The sequence below is a fragment of the Choloepus didactylus genome, chromosome 16, assembly GCF_015220235.1.
Source record: "Choloepus didactylus isolate mChoDid1 chromosome 16, mChoDid1.pri, whole genome shotgun sequence".
Taxonomy (NCBI): Eukaryota; Metazoa; Chordata; class Mammalia; order Pilosa; family Megalonychidae; genus Choloepus; species Choloepus didactylus.
The window spans coordinates 25,923,950-25,937,500 of NC_051322.1; the positions used below are offsets into that span (position 1 = coordinate 25,923,950).

The following is a 13,551-nucleotide window of genomic DNA, read 5'->3' on the forward strand; positions in this document are numbered from 1 at the left end:
CAACAAAATGGCAATAACAAGACTATTCTGGAGGATAACAGTGAGAATGCACCATCCACTGTGTATTTTGGGGGATCATATCATGGAACAACCATTAAAATTTTTGGATTGCAGAGTCCATATAACTCTTAAAAATAGCAAACAAAATGAAAGGACACTTAGAAAGAGCATTGGAATTTTTCTTAAGCCCACTATAAAAACTGTAGATATAATTGCATTTGTCATTTCTGTTTCATATTAACTAATTAGTGAGCTTGAACAAATATATTTCATGCTCTGTTTTAGATGAATTATTTTTAGAAATGGGTAAGTTCCTAGAGATATCCTTCTCATAAGTTCCTGTGCCATGGAGATGAGCATAGCACTTAAATTCTCTAATCTCTTCTCTCAGTTCTAATGATGTGTCTAGACATGCACAAAGAAGTAAAAAAATTGAAGCAATCAACTACATAATTTGGACAGAAAAATCGCATACAGCTGAAATATTCAGTTGATTGGATGAAATGAGAAAACTGCCCACCAGTTCTAATTTTTCACTGCCTACTCAGACACAATTCTTGTCTAGGATGCAATAACTGGGCTCAAAATTGGCATAAACAAATATTTTGAAAATCTATGCAATCCATTTAAATTGTTGATAATCAGTCCAGCCTCACCATAGAAATAGAGAGCACTAGTCACAATGAAATAAACCACCAGTTCCCCTGGTCACAATTTCTTGGCCAGAACCTAAGTTTGCCTGTATCCTGCCCCCAAATAACTGGATGGAAATTGACATTTCAGCCACTGATGCAGATTTGATGAACACGCAGATGTAGCATCTCATCTTGGGATTTTCAGTGTCCATGTTCACAAAGTTTCTATTACCTAAAGATTATTATACAAATATAAAAGCAGAACTAGAATTTTAGGCATTTGGGTAGGTTTGACTGAAGAGAAGGAAAGAAGGTTCTAGGAACTCTACATATAAGTTAACCCATGTAATCCTTACAAAAATCCTTTATTCCTCCACTCAACAACAACAAAAAAATGATTGAGTGCCCACTATGGGAGCACATTATAAAATATAAAAAAGTTATGGCCTCTGCTGTCATAGAGCTTAAAGGGAGACTGACACTAAGCAAATAATCACCACTGAACTCTGAGCTCCAATGGAAAACTATAATCCTCTGAAAGTATTTGACAAAGAAAACTGGTCTAGGCCAGGGATCCTTCATTTCAGACAGGCAGTCAGAGAAGTTCGGAGAGGTTAAGTAATTTGATCAAGGTCACACAGCCAAGAAGTCTTGGAGGTAAGATTCCTTCCCAATCCTGCACGGCTCCAGAGCCCTTGCTCTTTTCCTTATGTGTCTCTCAGGCTTATTAAAACAACTCTATGAGAGACAAGAAACAATCACAAAGCCAGGAGATTCTTTGCATTGGATTGTACTTCCCTTTCTTTCAAGACATTCAGTTTAACATTTTGTGCACAGCTCCATCCACGTTTCAGGATTGATTGATTCTTCTGTTTATATGTTGCACCTCTCTGGCTCCATGACTTGATGCGAGTAGCTGGGTAGGTCCATGAATTCTTGGTAGCTTGGTACCTTTCACTATTATGTGATACAGATACCAAGAAGGGTATCATGATGCAAATATTCCTGAGGCCTCTAGAAATCACAGGTCTTCTCATGACTCTCACAACCTGACTCTCACTGTTGTGCATAGAAATTAACATCAGATTGATTCCACACTTGCTAGGCAAGATTCAAGGTGGCACATAATTAATATTGACCAAGCTTTTCACATCGTGGTATGTCACTGTCAGGATTAACAACTCGTCCTGTTTTTCCTGGGACTTCCTGATTTTAAAACTGAAATTCCTGCATCCGGAGAACTTCTTCAGACCCAGGCAAACAAGGGCAGTTGGTAACCCTATTCACTGTACTACCTGGGAATCAAAGAGCTATAAGATGACCGTATATTTTGGAAACATAGGCATATAAACATAAATAGCTTGTTGATATTACATTACAGTACATGGAGTGCTTGCTCAATGACATTATATGGAAGTTCATTAGCAATATATCTTTCAGTATACTGTGCAAAATGGCAATGAATGGAGTGCATTAATAACACATTTCCACTAGTCCCTGTATGTGAATCTGTAATGTGTTGCTTCAGATTATTTGTGTCTTTAGTATTCACTAAGTAAACCTATGCCTTTAGCCTAGCCTGAAAGAAATAACCACAAGAGTCGTATCTGGGGAGCAAGCATCCCATCCCACACAGCCACAATGTCCAGTCCAGTTTGTCTAGTCCCTAACCACTCTGGTGTAATGGGGTGGTAAGACCCCTCCCCCCAACATTGGCCCCACCCCAGGGGACCTTCCCACAGCCTGTAAAATGCAGTCCTTACTTGGTAACTCGACAGAGTCAAACAAGTGTGCCTCTAGACTTACTGCTACACTACAGTGAAACATCTACACTGCCCTTCTGGATAGCATAAATCTGGGTAGTATGTATGATGGGTTTTTTTTGTTGTTGTTTCTTTGTCTTTGCTGTCACAGATGGAGACCAATTGACAGATAAGTTTTTATTTTGTTTTGTTTTTATATTTTCCTTGAGAAAACAAACATAAGGTGTCAAAATTGACATATTTAAATCATGACTCTCTGATTCATTTTTACCAACTCAAGAAGTTGTAAAAATGTTGAATATCAAAATCAAATTGTTATATTGGTGGATCTATACAGGATTGACAAAATTACTAGTTTCTTCTACAGCAAGAAACAATTACAAGTGTGGCACCAGGAACTCTAAAAGGGGAACAAGCAGTTCTCTATGTTAGGCTACAGCTACAATCTGAGTCCATATCTATTTTCCAATAGACACAATTTCCAGATTCTATGTGTGCATTATGTTGTGGGCAAAACTCAGCCCTTTGGAATCTTAGCACACCTCTAAAGTAAACAACAGAAATTATATATAATTAATTAAGAATAGATTTGGGCAAATGGGGTGGGATGGGGGGATGATTTGGGTGTTCTTTTTTCACTTTTATTTTTTATTCTTGTTCTGGTTCTTTCTGATGTAAGGAAAATGTTCAGAGATAGACTGTGGTGATGAACACGTAACTATGTTATCATACTGTGGACAGTGGATTGTTAACCATGGATGACTGTATGGTGTGTGAATGTATTTCAATAAAACTGAATTTAATAAAAAAAAAAAAAATAGATTTGGGGCAAAAGTAAATAATTGTTCCAGGGTGTTACAGGAAACAATCCACATCCTGAAAAAACATATTTCAGTCATGATTATTACAAATGATTAAAATATTTTCTCTCTTCCTTAAAAAAAAGTGAAATGTGGCTATGACAATAATAAAATGTTATTTTTCAGTGTTGTTACTCTTGATATTTGAAATAAGCAGAAACCAATACTTAATAAATTTTGCTATTAATAATAGGGTCAAGTCTCCATCTTCACATTCAGCTTAGCTAAGAAGAGAGAAAGCCAGTGAAGCCAGTAGCATCTTAGAAGGAGGAACCAGCTTGTTTTTCTGTTGGTATTGCTCTGCTTGCCCAACTCAAGCTATTGAAGCCCTACAAGGGCCCATGTTCTGCCCACTTCTAGGCTGGTAGAGGCATGTCTTATTGGTTCTATTGTTAGTTTTAACCACTGTCATTTATGGAATACTTAAATGGGTACCAGGCTCTGTCTTAGGCTTGTTGCATATATGTTATCACAAATACTTACAACTATGAATGGTCAGAATTATTTTCTAAAATTTTACAGAGAGAAAAACAGGCACAGAGAGTCATGTAACTGCCAAGATCACCCAGCCAAGGAAGCAGCATCCTCAGGATCAGAAGTCAAAGGTATGTGAATCTCTCCCCAGTATACATTCCACACTGACCCACAGTATTCAAACATGGCATAAATTAATATTTTTGTCATATTAAAATTTTTACTTCTCTCGAAATTGTCTTTAGAATATAGAAACGTTCTCAATTTCATAAAACAATGTGTTTTTGTTTGTTTTTTTTTAAGTAGAGTCTAAATCAGTTACCCAGACTATTTTTTCCATGGCATTTTAAATATTTTAAACAGTCAACTCTAAAATAAAAATAAATAAATGATACAGGTTGTTTCCACATGGATTAATTTATTTTTAAGACATAAATATTCTACATTTTATTTGGATGTGGCCTAATGTCTATGAAAAGTCTCAGTAATGGGAGGTCTGACAGTATTACTACTTCTGGTTGCTTTGTTTTAATTATCCTCACCTCCTTCCAAAAATAGCAGAACAGAATATTAAAACCCATATAAAATATGACAGCTCATTTTTATAATTGTAAAATGATTAGAAAATGATGCATTAAGTATCTGAAATAAGGTTATTATTGAAGCTGAGCACTGCATTTAGTTTAGAATTTTCCTCAGTTATATCAAATAAGTAAACATATGAGAGTATATAATTCTCATTATTCATTGAATTAAAAAGCAAACAAGTTTCTTAGAAGTGTCAAATATTTTTATGGCTGTAAATCTTAAAAGAATTTTTTTTATTTTAATTGCCACCATTTTTGAGTCTCCACTCTATGGTAGGCAGTAAGCTTGGCAGCATACATACATTATCTTTTAGAAGGGTAAACATCATATCAATCCTTAAAAGAGGCAAATGGGATAAGATAAAGGAAAACGTCTTTGACTACATTTTGCAACTATTCTGATCCATTCTTCAAATGAACATTTTTAAATTTGTCTTCTGTATAAAGGGAGGATATAGCATTAAATATTAATGCAGGAAGAGCATTTCTGCAAACTGAAACAAGATATAAGATGAAATTATCTGGCAAGTTTTATTTTCTGATGATCTGGCTTAGTGCAATAATAGAATGAAAGAACACTAGAAAAATAAAAGCAAGCAAATCCTTTCACCATCTCTGTCAAATATCAAATACCTTCAGTAAGCATAAGGCAAGTGAAAGACTACAGTCAGTTTATAGAAAGTCCTTAATATGTTTGTTTTATGGTATTAATTGTTGCCAGATGAAAAAAGAAGAAAAAAAAACCCTCTGATATACAAAAAGCAAAGTTAGAATTCTGTGGTATTGCTAAAAATTATACTGGTAGAATCTGTCATCCTGCCTTTTTTTTTTTTTAATACAGTTTTATTGAGATATATTCACATACCCTACAATCATCCATAGTGTACAATCAGTTATTCACAGTACTATCATATAGTTGTGCATTCATCACCAGAATCAATTTTTGAGCATTTTCCTTACTCCAAAAAAATAAAAATAAAAGTAAAAAAGAATACTTAAAACATTCCATACCACCCCCCATTCTACCCTATTTTTCATTTAATTTTTGTCCCCATTTTTCTACTCATCTGTCCATACACTGGGTAAAGGGAATGTGAGCCACAAGGTTTTCACAATCATACTGTCACCCCTTGTAAGCTATGTTGTTATACAATCATCTTCAAGAATCGAGGCCACTGGGTTGCAGTTTGACAGCTTCAGGTATTTCCCTCTAGCCATTCCAATACACTAAAAACTAAAAAGGGTTATCTATATAGAACGTAAGAATACCCTCCAGAGTGACCTCTCGACTGCATCTGAAATCTCTTAGCCAGTGAAATCTTATTTTGTTTCATCTTTCTTCCTCTTTTTGTCAAGAAGATTTTCTCAATCCCACAATGCCAGGTCCAGGCTCGTCTCTGGGATTTATGTCCTGTGTTGCCAGGGGGATTTATACCCCTGGGAGTCAAGTCCCACATAGCGGGGTGGGCAGCAAGTTTACCTGCCGTGTGGGCTTAGAGAGAGAGAGGCCACATCTGAGCAACAAAGAAGTTCTCTGGGGGAGACTCTTAGGCATAATTATAAGTAGGTTAAGCCTCTCCCTTGTTAGCCTCGTAAGAGAAAGCCCACAGATCGAGGGCTCAGCCCACCAATTTCTGCCTTTGTTTTTTGCCGAGGGCCGGCCTCAGCAACGGTCAGGGTCCTGATAGGGGGGCTGGAGTCAGCGAAGAAAGAAGACAGACACCTTGTCGTGTCTGGGTACGAAGATGAAATCTCCGACCAAGAAGAGCATCAGAGCTTTATTTTTATAATTTTCTACAACATACACACTAGCATTTAGGCATACAATACTAGAATAGTTTGGCTAAATTTCAGACATTATTTATTATTACACAATGATCAATGGTCTAGCAGGGACAGACTCCCTGAAGCGTAGCAAGACACAGTGTTTTTGGCACAGGCATAACACTTCCTGTTATTTGTTACCAAGCAATCTATAACTATTTTTTGTGTTCATGTTTTTGAATCTGTTAATCATTACCTTTTAGTTTCTTCTAGCTAACTTTTTCAAAGCTGGGGAAGGGGGATTACCACGTATTTGACAGGTGGCCAGTGGGAGTGAGCAGAAAGGGTGACCTATTGCCTTCTAAGAAAGGAGCAGGCATTTTCACTACGCTGACGCTAATGCAGGGTAAGCTGCTGGCTCATTAATGTAGCTAGGTGTGGGAGCATTTCACCACCACAGAGCCCAAAAGACACCAAATGGGAAAAAGAGGCAGTAAGAATATAAGAAACAGCAGCAAAAAGCAAATTCCTTTTAGGCAGGAGTCATAGGTGCCACTCGGTGCTCCGCCTTGCGGAACGGTCACCGCGACATGTACTGAAGGCCCAGGGACCGTGCCACTAGGCCGACTGCCAGGTGCTGAGTTGGCTGCCCACAGTTTTTAAATAAGCTCAGTGCACATTCTGTAACTTGGAATGCATAACATTCACTTTAGATTTGCAAATATACACTGTTTTAATTTTTTGTTTTGTTTTTTTGTTTTGTTTTGTTTTTTTTCTTTTTTATACACTTTTTAAAATGGAAAATATGATTATTTTGGATGCAATTTATATCCTTGCTGTAGGTAAACTTTGAAATTTGCTTTTGTACTTTATATTCCCCTCTGCTATTTCTGTTTTCATTATTGGAGACAGCAATGTCTACTTTCTGTAATTCTTTTTTACCTTTTTTTAATGAAATGAAGGAACTACCAATAAGGCATATTCACTTTTTGAACTGCTTCTTATTATAACATTTTAAATGTTTAGACCTGCCCAATCCAGGTATCCATCACAATACTTGAAAGGCAACAACAAATAGGATTTTCTGGTGACAATGGGGCAATATCTACCCACTGGTCCCTGCTGCTCATGAGCCAAAATGAAAAGGACAAAGGCGAACAGGTGTTCTAAATTCTACTTTTTATAAAAAGCAAGATGACAGAGAGTTGCTGATTTAAACTTCAGAATGACTACCTAGGAGTCAAAAATAAAGAGCCTATGTTCTGGAGCAGAAAAGACCCATACTAAGGCAGCTGGTTAGGATATTTGGCTTTAGAGTCCAACAGACTAGCTTAAAACCCAGCTCCACCACCAACTGGACATGACTATGGTCTTTCTGTTTCTGAGTTACAGTGTCCTCTACTATAAAGTAGAGGCAATGGTATCCACAGTATAAGGGTAGCTGTGAGGATAAATTAGAGAAAATCTTTGCCAAGTGTTTAGCTTAGTGCTTGGCATATCATCATTGTTGTCATCCTTGTTGGTGGAAACTGTCATGATTTTGACACACTTCAGTGGCTAAACAGACTTTCTCCACTTTCTATCTCTCTCACTCTGCATACTATGCCACTCTTTTGGTCCATATTTTCCATTGTGTAGACCCATCTTCATGTCCAACTGCATATATATATCTCTCTCTCTCTTGCTTTTCTCCTCCATTCTTTTCTATGCCATCCTTAAATCAATCATCATAAATAATTAAAACATATTTTAATAATTCACCATATGCATCAAAGATAGTTTTGTGTTTCCTGGGCTTTGCCTAAAACTCAAGCTGTGGATATTTAAAAACAAGATTATTCCAAATTTAAGAAAGAAAAGATATTACCATTGGTAGAAGAAAAGGGCACAGCAACAGTATTCTTCCATTCAGTTATCAGTGAATACTTACAATCTACTGCAGCAAGGCACTATAAAAAAATATGTTTCCTTCCTAAAAAGGAACTTCCATCTAGTTCAGAAAACTAGACAAGGACTTAAATATAAAGTTGAGATGACAATAAAGTGTTACGGAAGTTTAGAGGCAGAAGAGAACATGTCTCCCACTCAGGCAGCTCAAGGAATTTTCCTGAGATGTAGAAGACCACGGCTAGGATTCCTCCTGCAGAGATAAAGAAGGGCTTACCCCCACAGTGGGAACACACACACATGCTGGGTTTGGGCAGTGGAATAAGTGAGAAACATGTGGTGCTCAGTGTGATGGTTACAGGGAGATAGGCTGGAGAGTAATAGGACTAGCTCCTGGGAGGTCTTAGATACAGCCCAGGTAACACAGATTTTCTTCTGTAGGCGACAGGGAAACTTCAAAGGTTTCTGAGCACAACAGGGCTAGGCTGGGCTGTAGGATCTGAAAGTGAAGCACAAGATGGTTTAGAAAGGAGAGACCAGAGGCAGGATAATCAGTTAGGAAAATATGAGAATCTAACATAGTGGCATTGAGAAAGGAAGCAGAGGATATATAGAAAGTTTCAGAAATAAGATCAACAGAGTTTGATGATGAGCTAGAGGTGGGATCTTACAAGGAGGAGGAAGGAGTCAGTGGAGGCAAGTGTAAAGGAAGGGATCTAGAAAAATTGTGACAGTTTTAACCAGAATAGGAATGCCAAGAAAAAGAGCTGGTTTTCGGGAAACACGTGCAAGTTCAGGTTAGAAATGCTGAATTTGATTTGTCAGTGGGACATCTAGGTCATGTAGAGAGTTGGGAAATCAGGACTAATGTTAGAAAAGGAAAAATGGTAAACATTAACTGAGAATACTATAAGCCAGACATACTGCCCAGCACTTTACAAGCATTATCCATTTTAATCCTTTCAAGCATCCTATAAGAGAAACTTTCAATTGTACAAATGTTCCCTCTGTACAAAGGAAACCGAAGCTTACGGAGGGTAAGGCTCTTGGGAGAGGCCATGCACAATGAGTTGGAGAAACAGTTAGCAGGCCAGTAGTGGCCAAAGAGCAGTGAGCAAGAGGTGAGAAGGATTTCAGAAACAAGACAAAAGAAATGGCCAGGAGCCAGGTCTGGGAGGGCCTCTGTAAGGTATTTGCATTGATTCTAAAGGTGATAAGGAGTGTCTAGGGGGTAGAGATCTCACGTGATTCAGTGTTTTAGAAGAATCACTGTAGCTGCTCTATGAGACCACACCAGAGGGGGCAAGAATGAAGCAGGACACCAAGGTGCTAATCCAGAGCAGAGGCGATGGTGCTTTGGACCAGGGTAGAAGTGATGGGGTTGGGTTTGGGACATGTTTTGAAATTACAGCCTAATTCAATGTGGGGTATTAGAGAAAGAGAGGAGTAAAGGATGACCCCAATCTTTGGACTCAGCACAGCACATGGGTGCATAGCAGTGTCATTTATTAATATGGGGAACACAGTGAGTAGGGGAGCACGCTGGGCAGGGAAACCATGAGTTCTGTTTTAGACATTTTAAGTTTGTCCTCATAACTTAGTAGAAATAATGACATCCCCCATCTGGACACCTGGACATAGGCAGAGTCTGAAATACTGAAAGATGCTCTAGACAAATACTGTTTCCCTATTACCCCTGAAGGATCATCACTTTGGGGGTGAACCATTTTTTTAATTCAATTTTTTTTTTTAATCTTCATTTTATTGAGATATATTCACATACCACGCAGTCATACAAAACAAATCGTACTTTCGATTGTTTACAGTACCATTACATAGTGGTACATTCATCACCCAAATCAATCCCTGACACCTTCATTAGCACACACACAAAAATAACAAGAATAATAATTAGAGTGAAAAAGAGCAATTGAAGTAAAAAAGAACACTGGGTACCTTTGTCTGTTTGTTTCCTTCCCCTATTTTTCTACTCATCCATCCATAAACTAGACAAAGTGGAGTGTGGTCCTTATGGCTTTCCCAATCCCATTGTCACCCCTCATAAGCTACATTTTTATACAACTGTCTTCGAGATTCATGGGTTCTGGGTTGTAGTTTGATAGTTTCAGGTATCCACCACCAGCTACCCCAATTCTTTAGAACCTAAAAAGGGTTGTCTAAAGTGTGCATAAGAGTGCCCACCAGAGTGACCTCTCGGCTCCTTTTGGAATCTCTCTGCCACTGAAGCTTATTTCATTTCCTTTCACATCCCCCTTTTGGTCAAGAAGATGTTCTCCATCCCACAATGCCAGGTAATTCAATTTTATTGACATATATTCACATACCATACAGTCATCCACAGTGTACAATCAATTGTTCACAGTACCATTATATAGCTGTGCATTCATCACCACAATCAATTTTTGAACATTTTCATTACCACACACAAAAAAAGAATAAGAATAAAAATCAAAGTAAAAAAGAACATTCAAAACATCCCATACCCCCATCTCTCCCTATTATTCATTTACTTTTTGTCCTCATTTTTCTATTCATCTGTCCATACACCATATAAAGGGAGTGGGAGCCACAAAGTTTTCACAATCACATGGTCGCACAGTATAAGCTATATAGTTATACAATTGTCGTCAAGAATAAAGGCTACTGGGTTGCAGTTCAACAGTTGCAGTATTTCCTTCTAGCTATTCCAATACATTAAAAACTAAAAAGGGATATCTATATAATGCTTAACAATAACCTCCAGAATGACCTCTCGACTCTATTTGAGATCTCTCAACCACTGAAACTTTATTTTGTTTCCTTTCTCTTCCCACTTTGGTCCAAGAAGGCTTTCTCAATCCCACGATGCCAAGGCCAAGCTCAGGGGATGAATCATTTTTATTTATACCATAAACTCTAGCCCAAACAGAACTGCAGTACTATGTGATATGCCAAGCCCTAAAACAAACCTTAGAGGAGCTCAAGTGACAGATGAGAAACTGAACTTCTCCTGCTAGAGTGGAAAACTTTCCCTGGAGAAGCCTTTGTCATAACAACAAGGTCTCCCAACATTTAATGGGGACTTACTGTGCTAGGTCTTTACCTGCATGTTTCATTTAATGTCACAATAGCCATATGGGGTAGGAGGTAGTAGTTCCCTCGTTGTGCAGAGCATTCAGCTAAGCAACATACTAGAAAGGTTAAATTGGTGACAGTTTTCTGAACAGATTAGGCAGAGTGAGAATTAAAGTCCAGGAAATCAGAAGTCTAGATACAATAGCTCAGATTTATTAATGAGGGATGGCAGTAAAAATGAAGGAAATGTGAATGGCATTAGAGATATTATGTGTTAGAATGTAAGCCCTAGGAGGGCAGGAACATCATCTGCCTTGATCAGTGCCTAGAACAATGCCTGGAATGTAGCAGACACTCAAAAAATATGTGCTAAAAAAAGAAATAGACAGAAGGAAAAGAGGAGCAAAGAAGAGAGGGAGGGAAGGAAGGAGAAAGGGAGGAAATAGCAATTATATACTGGGGGCTTTTACTGTCAGACTTCTCAGATTTTCTGAGTCTCTCCAGTTCACTTTAAGCATGCTCCAGTTTCTCCATCTAAACTTGCCACCTGGTATCCTAATTTTTTTCAGTATCACAGTCAAATAGATGTTGGCAAATTAATATAATTACTGTTAGGTGTTCCTTAATTCCTTCCTCATTCCCCAGAAGGTGCCCTAAATGTTTTAAGGTAAGTAGGGCTCAATGGAAAGATAAAACACCCAACCATCCCTACTGTAAAATTTCATTATTATAGCTCACGTAATAGCTTTACTAAATCTCTCTATTTTTTTAAAAAAGGTTTATAGTTTCATGTGAGTTTAAGAAGTAGGAGTCAAGCATGAATAGAATCTCTGCCCAAAGTATTTGTTTGCTCAACATATTTGCTATACAAATGATTTTTATTTCTAAGTACACAGCTAGCTACTTTTGCTCTAAAGATTGGTATCTAGACGTGCAGATACCTGACTTAGGAAGAAAAAGAAAGAAAGAAAGAAAGCATATACTAACAGAAAGAAAAACTTCTCTGGAAATTCAAATATCTCAATAAAAACTGTTTACAATATTCATTGAATTCAAGTGATTTGTATTAAAATAAGTCCATGTTGTTTTTCTACTGTCTTTTCAAGACCTCATTTTGTTGTCTCCTTCCGTGTTTCCTTTATTTTTCCCCCCTCTTCTAATTAGTCACCATGTATGAGTTTAGGACTCAAGATCCCAGCATTATCACTCTGGAGAATTCTTAGCAAAAATAAACTTCTAGTTTTCCTAGAGTATTGTCTTCACCAATCTTTCCAACAGCGAGACAGATTGTCATAGATATCCTCATTTAAAATGAAATAAGACAATGTTTAAAAAGAAAAGTTGTCTTTGAGAACTCTGGGTGTTCCGCACTGTACAGTGTATAAGTTTAGTTGTTAGCAAAGGTTAAGAATCAAAGATGACTTTATGTTTGGGTGGCAATATCAAACACTGGGTAAGTGCACAGGCCCTGGAGGCAGCCTCCCCAGGTTTGGGTCCTGACTCAACTGCTCACACTGAACCTCTCTGTACCTCAGTTTCCTCTCTAGAAATGAGGATACTGATGATACTAACAGCATGTAACTCATAAGAGAAGATTAAATGGGTTAATTTATGTCAAACACAATGATGCCTGGCACTTACTATTATTTCTTTTGAAAACTCACATTGGTGGTAGATAAGCCACATTCAAGAAATAAAGAAGGTAAGATTCATGACTGATCTGGAATTTAACAGAAATGGAGCATCGGACCCAGAGAAGCTTGTATGCGTTTCTGCTTAAGATGGGAACAGGTTCCTCCTATGATACATAAATTTCCAGAAAAAAAGAAGATATACCTGGGTTATTTTGGTAGATTTTAGAAGGTTTGGTGGATAAATGGTTTTTAGTTACTTTAATTTCACATTTTAAATATAACATGCAAAAATCTGGTCCCAGTTCTTTCTACTCAGCCCCAAGAAAACTTTTCTTAAGATTCGCCTTTTGGTAAGTGTTCTCCAATTGCTTGATGTATGTTAGTCTTGTCCCTATCTGAACTATTAGCTCAGCGAGACCTGAAGTCATATCTTGGGCTTCTCTCAATTTTCTTCCAGAAACTAGCACTCTTTTCCAGGCAATCCAAATCTTTGTTGATTGATTACTAATAAAGTCTTAAATTTGTAAAGTCCTTTATAATTTACAAAGCACTCCCACATATACCATTGCATTTTATCCTTAACAAAAAATTATCTACTTCTTCCAGTTTAGGAAACTGAGGCTGAGAAAAACTAAGTAATTTGCCAAAGGTCATAAAGCCAGGAAGTGGGAAAGTCAAGCTTTGACCCCAGGTCCTCAAACCAAGTCCAGTGTTCTTCCCATTACACATCCCCACAACCAGCTCTCAGTTCTCACCCCTGACAGATGGGCAATTCTCAGGTATGTCTTACGCCCCTTTACATATTCAGAAGTAAAATGACTTGTAGAAGGCCCCGTTTAGAATCCAGGGACCAAATTCCCAGTACAATGCTC

The 13,551-nt window shown here is 37.7% G+C and overlaps 1 protein-coding gene across 1 annotated transcript in view; it reads right to left on the bottom strand.

The window, feature by feature from the left end:
• The window catches only part of C16H18orf54 (chromosome 16 C18orf54 homolog), a 126,237-nt gene that overhangs the window by 762 nt on the left and 111,924 nt on the right, over positions 1 to 13,551 (bottom strand). The window lies entirely within an intron of this gene.